Source organism: Ailuropoda melanoleuca, chromosome 5 (assembly GCF_002007445.2).
Source record: "Ailuropoda melanoleuca isolate Jingjing chromosome 5, ASM200744v2, whole genome shotgun sequence".
In the NCBI taxonomy this organism is placed as follows: domain Eukaryota; kingdom Metazoa; phylum Chordata; class Mammalia; order Carnivora; family Ursidae; genus Ailuropoda; species Ailuropoda melanoleuca.
The window spans coordinates 81,106,743-81,112,857 of NC_048222.1; the positions used below are offsets into that span (position 1 = coordinate 81,106,743).

The 6,115-nt window shown below is 42.5% G+C and overlaps 1 pseudogene; it reads left to right on the forward strand.

Moving 5' to 3' along the window:
- Positions 1 to 2,236: 2,236 nt before the first annotated feature.
- On the forward strand, positions 2,237 to 4,638 carry LOC117802461 (annotated as a pseudogene).
- The last annotated feature ends 1,477 nt before the right edge of the window (positions 4,639 to 6,115 follow it).

Consider the following 6,115-nt stretch of genomic DNA (forward strand, 5'->3'; position numbering starts at 1 on the left):
CGGATCACTATATTGTACACCTGAAACTGATATAACATTGTCTGTTGCCTATGCTTGAATTTAAAATTAAACTAAATTTTAAAAATTAAATTAGATTAATTAAATTAAATTTTTAAAATAAACTCTCATTACAAAGATGAAGAACATATTAATAAATATAACAACATAAAGAAACCAACAATGGCAAAAAAGAAATTTGAAAGATTGCAAATAAAAAACCTAACTTTACACATCAAGGAACTAAAAAAGAACAAATTAAGCCCCAAGTTAGCAGAAGGATGGGAATAAGAAAGATTGGAGCAGAAATAGATGAAATAGAGACCAGAAAATCAACAGAAAAGATCAATACAACTAAGAGCTTGTTTTTTGAAAAGATTTACAAAATTGGCAAACTTTTAGTGAGACTAAAGGAAAAAAAAGAAGACTCATAAATACATTCAGAAATGAAAGAAAAGAAATTACAGAATCTAAGAGACACTACCCAGGATCATAAGAGACTATGATAAATGATTATATAACGACAAATTTGGTAACCTAGAAGACATGGATAATTTCCTAGAATCATACAACCTGCCAAGACTGAATCAGGAAGAAATAGAAAGTCTGAGTAAACCAATGAGTAAAGAGATTGAAGCAGTAATCAAAAACCTCTAAAAACAGAAATCCCAGGATCAAATGGTTTCACTGGTGAATTCTAGCAAATATTTAAAGAATTAATGCCAATCTTTCCTAAGCTCTTCTGAAAAATTGAATAGAAGGAAACACTTCCAAACTAAATTCTGAGGCCAGCATTACCCTGACACCAAACCCAGGTGAGGACACTAAAGAAAATTGTGCTTTCTCTCCTTCCTGCTTCCCCTACCCTTTCCCCAACTCGCTTATGGATGAGAGCTCGCCTCGCTCTGCCGTGACTGCAAGTGTGAACACGCTTGCATGCTCTGCCCTGGAAGTGGGGAAGCACAGGGCCAGAAGCACACATGCAGTACTTGTGGTCGCTACCCTGGAGGTGGGAGGTTCTGTTGTGGTGGGTTGGCCCCATGGTGGTGCTGTCTGCGGCCTCCATTGCAGCTTACTTTCAGCTGCTTTTTTTTTTTTTAACCTAGTTTTTTTAAAAAATTTTTTTTATTATATTATGTTAGTCGCCATACAGTACATCCCTGGTTTCTGATGCAAAGTTCACTGATTCATTAGTTGCATATAACACCCAGTGCACCATGCAATACGTGCCCTCCTTACTACCCATCACCAGTCTTTTTAAAGATGGAAAGCTCATGGTGCAAATTGTTATTTCCAGTGTTGNTTTTAACCTAGTTTTTAAAAAAAATTTTTTTTATTATATTATGTTAGTCGCCATACAGTACATCCCTGGTTTCTGATGCAAAGTTCACTGATTCATTAGTTGCATATAACACCGTGCACCATGCAATACGTGCCCTCCTTACTACCCATCACCAGTCTTTTTAAAGATGGAAAGCTCATGGTGCAAATTGTTATTTCCAGTGTTGGGGTTGGAGACCTTGCAGAATGGGTGCTGATGGATCTATAGGGGGAGATCGAAGCTTGCTACAGCACAGGATTAGCAGGAAACCTCCTGGGAGATCTACATTACAGCACTAAGGGAATCCCTGTGCTGATCGTGGGGCATCATATCCTGTATGGAAAAACCACCCATCTGAAGAAAACTTTTGTTGTCCTTGTCAAACACACTCCTGGGCAGCAGGACTCTGATGGACTTGGCTGCAAGACTGATACCTGGTACCTGGTGGTAGGACTCATCAAAGACAAGGTCCCAGGGTGCCTGGGTGGCGCAGTCATTAAGCGTCTGCCTGCGGCCCAGGGCGTGATCCCGACGTTCTGGGATCGAGTCCCCCATAGGGCTCCTCCACTGGGAGTCTGCTTCTTCCTCTCCCACTCCCCCTGCTTGTGTTCCCTCTTTCACTGCCTGTCTCTCTCTCCGTCAAATAAATAAATAAAATCTTTTTAAAAAAAAGTAAGGTCCCTTTCTTTCTTTTTTCTTTTTCTTTCTTCTTCTTTTCTTTCTTTCTTTTCTTCCTTCCTTCCTTCCTTTTTTTAAAAGATTTTATTTATTTATTTATTTGAGAGAGAGTGAGAAAGTGAGTGGGAGGGAGAGGGAGAGAGAATCTGAAGCAGACTCTGAGCTGAGCACAGAGCCTGATCTGGGGCTTGACACAAGTTGGATCCCACAACCTTGAGATCATGACCTCGAGATCAGGACCTGAGCTGAAACCAAGAGGTGGTGCTTAACCAACTGAGCCACCCAGGTGCCCGACAAGATCCTTTTCAAAACTCACCCCAAGCCCATTATCACCAACATCCCTAAGAAAGTATGAAAGAACCCTGGATTTTCCCTAGAAAGCAGCTAGCTCCTTGGACTAGTGCTCAGTTGCCACCTTGAGGTCAGTCAGCTGGATGGTTCCCTGGGACCACAGAGGGGTCCTTTTCTGAATACAGGCCACCCACTGGGCATGAACTCTGACCCCTTCCTTATGGCAACCAGTTCTCTTGGTGGAAATCTGACCTCATTTCCAAGGAACCCATTGCCTTTTCCAACATCATCAGGCTCATTGGCTACAAATCCAGCACCTTTTCCAGCTGGTGCTTCTGACCCAAGCATGGCTTCTTTTCCAAGGTGCAGTTTCTTTCCCAAGGCCTGGTGACCTCTTAGGCCCAGGCCCAAGACCATCTCTAAACCCTAGAGCAGGGGCTTTTCTAGGCTCAGGGTCTCTGTCCATCCAAGGTTAGGGGGTCTCCCAGGGTTGTGTCCTATGTCCAACCCAAGGGCAGGTGGTCTCCTGGGAATGGGAGTCTCCTGACTCCAGAAGTGGTGGCCCCATGGGCCCTTGATCAGGCAGGCCAAACCTGAGAGCAGGTGTCCTGTTGACTTTTGGCAATAGTTGTCCTAATCCTAAACCCATTGGCCTAAGACCAGGACCAAGTCCCAATCTGAGATCAGGCTTCATTGGTATAAATCCTGCTCTGAGATCAGGTATGTTTCCAGGCCTGGGCCTTGGACCCAACCCAAGAGCAAGTAGCCTGGGCTACTTAGACCTTGGGCCTAACCTAAGGGCAGTTGATCCCAGGCCCTAATCTGGATACCAGAGCAGGTGGCCTCTTGGGCACAGGATCTGGTCTGAACTTAAGAATGGCTGGATCTCAAGGCCTAGATCTTGCCCTAAGAGCAGCAGGTCTTTTAGGAGACTATTCAGCTGCTTCCTCAAAGGCTTCTGGAAACATGGGTACAAGCCCATCCTCCATGGCAAGAGTGCCTGGATCCACAGGCCCAAACTCATGTCCTGGCTCTTGAGGAGTTGGCTTTCCAGGGCCAAATCCATCTCCCATATCCAGGGCCCAGGGACCCATAAACCCTAATTCGGTTCATTTTTCAAGGCCAGCTGGGCCCATGGAGGTAAATATTAATCATTTCCAAGGGATACATGTTCAGGGGGGCTGAATCCAGCTACCTTTTCTGTCTTTTGGCACATTGGCTTCAAATCCAGTTACTTTCCAGAGGTCTCCTGACCTCCAGGGCTCAAGTCCAGCAATTTTCCCAAGAACCTCTGGGCCCTAGGTCCCAAACCAACTAACTTCCCAAGGGCCAGTGGTTTGCAGGGTCCAAGTGCTGCTTCTTTCCCAAGGTCTACTGGCCCATTAGGCTCTTGTCAGGTTACTTTCCCCAGGTCAGCTTCTGGACCCCTGGGCTCTTCTCCAGCAGGCTCTGTGAGTATCAACCCAGTTCCTTTTGCAAGGCCAACTGGCACCCTGGGTCTAAACCCAGCTTCCTTTCCAAAGATGAATGGCCCTATAAGCAAGACTTTGGTCCCATTTCCTAGGGTAGGAAGCCTTCCCAGCATAAACCCTACTGCTTTCCCCCAGACCTGGGGGTCCAATGGCTGCAATGTACCCAAATGGAATGTTACTCCCTTAAACACTATTTTCTCTCTAGGACCTCTTTGGTTTCCAAGCACAGTGGTTCTGACCAGGGGCTGTGTTTTAGGTAAAAGGGTAGATATAGAGCTATAATCTGAAGTACATGGCTGGGTCTCAAATTCAAATGAAGCATCTTTTCCTCTGCTTCTTTCTTGATTGAAGGTGAAATGTTATTTGTGGGAGATGAACTACGGTAGGTGGGAATGATCCTGACCTTGAGAGAAAGGATCTCCAACCCTCCAGAAGCCTGTTGGGCTTTTGTCCCATAGCTTTCTGCCTCTTGTTTATTACTACTTTCTTGAATTGTTCTTGTGGACTTTTTCTCAGGGCTACATTGACCTGCAGATCCCAATTCATATGCAGTCCCCTGCTCACCACTGAAGAATCAGTTCACTGCTCTGTAGAAATGTTGCATTGGTGAAAAGACCATGTTTCAGCAGCTCTGACCTGGGCAGCTTTAGACCTGGTCATCCTCTACTGCCATACTTTTTCCTGGGGCCTTGAACATAGAACAGGGAAGTGGACAACCACTTCAAAGACCCACCAAACACAATTTCTGCTTGATTGACTGGGCCTGCAGATTCCTTTTCCTGGGACTTAGAGGAGGCCAGAATCAAGGCTCCACTGCTCATCTAACTCCCTCTCCACTAGTACTCCCAATCAAAGAACCGCAAAATTGAAACTGACGTGAATGGGAATATGGGAATTGGGGTGGGGGTGGGGGGATGAAGGCGAGAAATCATGCTTTGTTCAGCCTAACATGAAAGGATGGTTTGTGTTTTTCCTTCACTGCATCTTTTCTTACTGTTTCTTTAATAAATGGGATGGGGGGGAAAGAAAATTGTAACCAATATCCTTGATGAACATAAATGCAAAAATTCTCAACAAAATATTAGGAAACAGAATATAAGAACTTATGAAAAGGATTATGTGTCATGACCAAGTGGTATTTATGCCTAGAATGCAAGGATGATTCAACATATGCAAATCAACAAATGTGATAGATAACATTAATAGAATTAAAGATAAAAATCATATGATTATCTCAATAGATGCAGAGAAAGCATTTGACCAAATACAACATCTTTTCATGATAAAAACCCTTATCAGATTGGGTATAGAAGGAATATACCTCAATATAAAACAAAACCACAGATAATGTTATACTCAAGGAGAAAAATTAGAAGTTTTACCTCCAAGATTAGGAAAAAGACAAGGATGCTTACTGTTACTACACTTATTGGATATAGTACTGGAAGTCCTAGCTACAGCAAGCAAGACAAAGAAATAAGAGGCATCCAAACTGGAAAGAAAGAAGCAAATTTGTCATTATTTGCAGACTTGATTTTATATATTGAAAATCCCAAGACCCAACTAAAAAAACCATTGGATCCAAACAATGAAATCAGTAAAGTTGCAGGATATAAAATCAATAAACAGAAATCAGTTGCATTTCTATATACTCACAATAAAACATCTCAAAAAGAAATTTTAAAATTATCCTATTCATGGAGGGCCTGGGTGGCGCAGTCGTTAAGTGTCTGCCTTTGGCTCAGGGTGTGATCCCGGCATTCTGGGATCGAGCCCCACATCAGGCTCCTCTGCTAGGAGCCTGCTTCTTCCTCTCCCACTCCGCCTGCTTGTGTTCTCTCTCTCACTGGCTGTCTCTGTCAAATAAATAAGTAAAATCTTTAAAAAAAATTATCATATTCACAATAGCATTGGTAAAATACCTAGGAATAAATTTAATGAAGTCAATGAAAGATCTGTATAATGAAAACTGCAACACTTTGCTCAAAGAAATCAAAGACACAAACAAATGGAAGGACATCCATGTCCATGGATAGGAAGAGTTAATATTGTTAAAATGTCCATCTATATAGACTCAGTGCAATCCCTACCAAAATTGTATGGAATTTTTCACAGAAATTTGTTTTAAAAATCCTAAAATTTGTATGGAACCACAAAGGACCCCAAATAGCTGAAGCAGTATGAGAAAGAAGAACAAAACTAGAGGCATCACACTTTCAGATTTCAAGCAATACTACAAAGTTATAGCAGTTAAAACAGTATGGTACTGGAATAAAAATAGACACATAGACCAATAGAACAGAATAGGCAGCCCACATTTTTAAAAAATCATATACAGTCAGTTAATATTTGATAA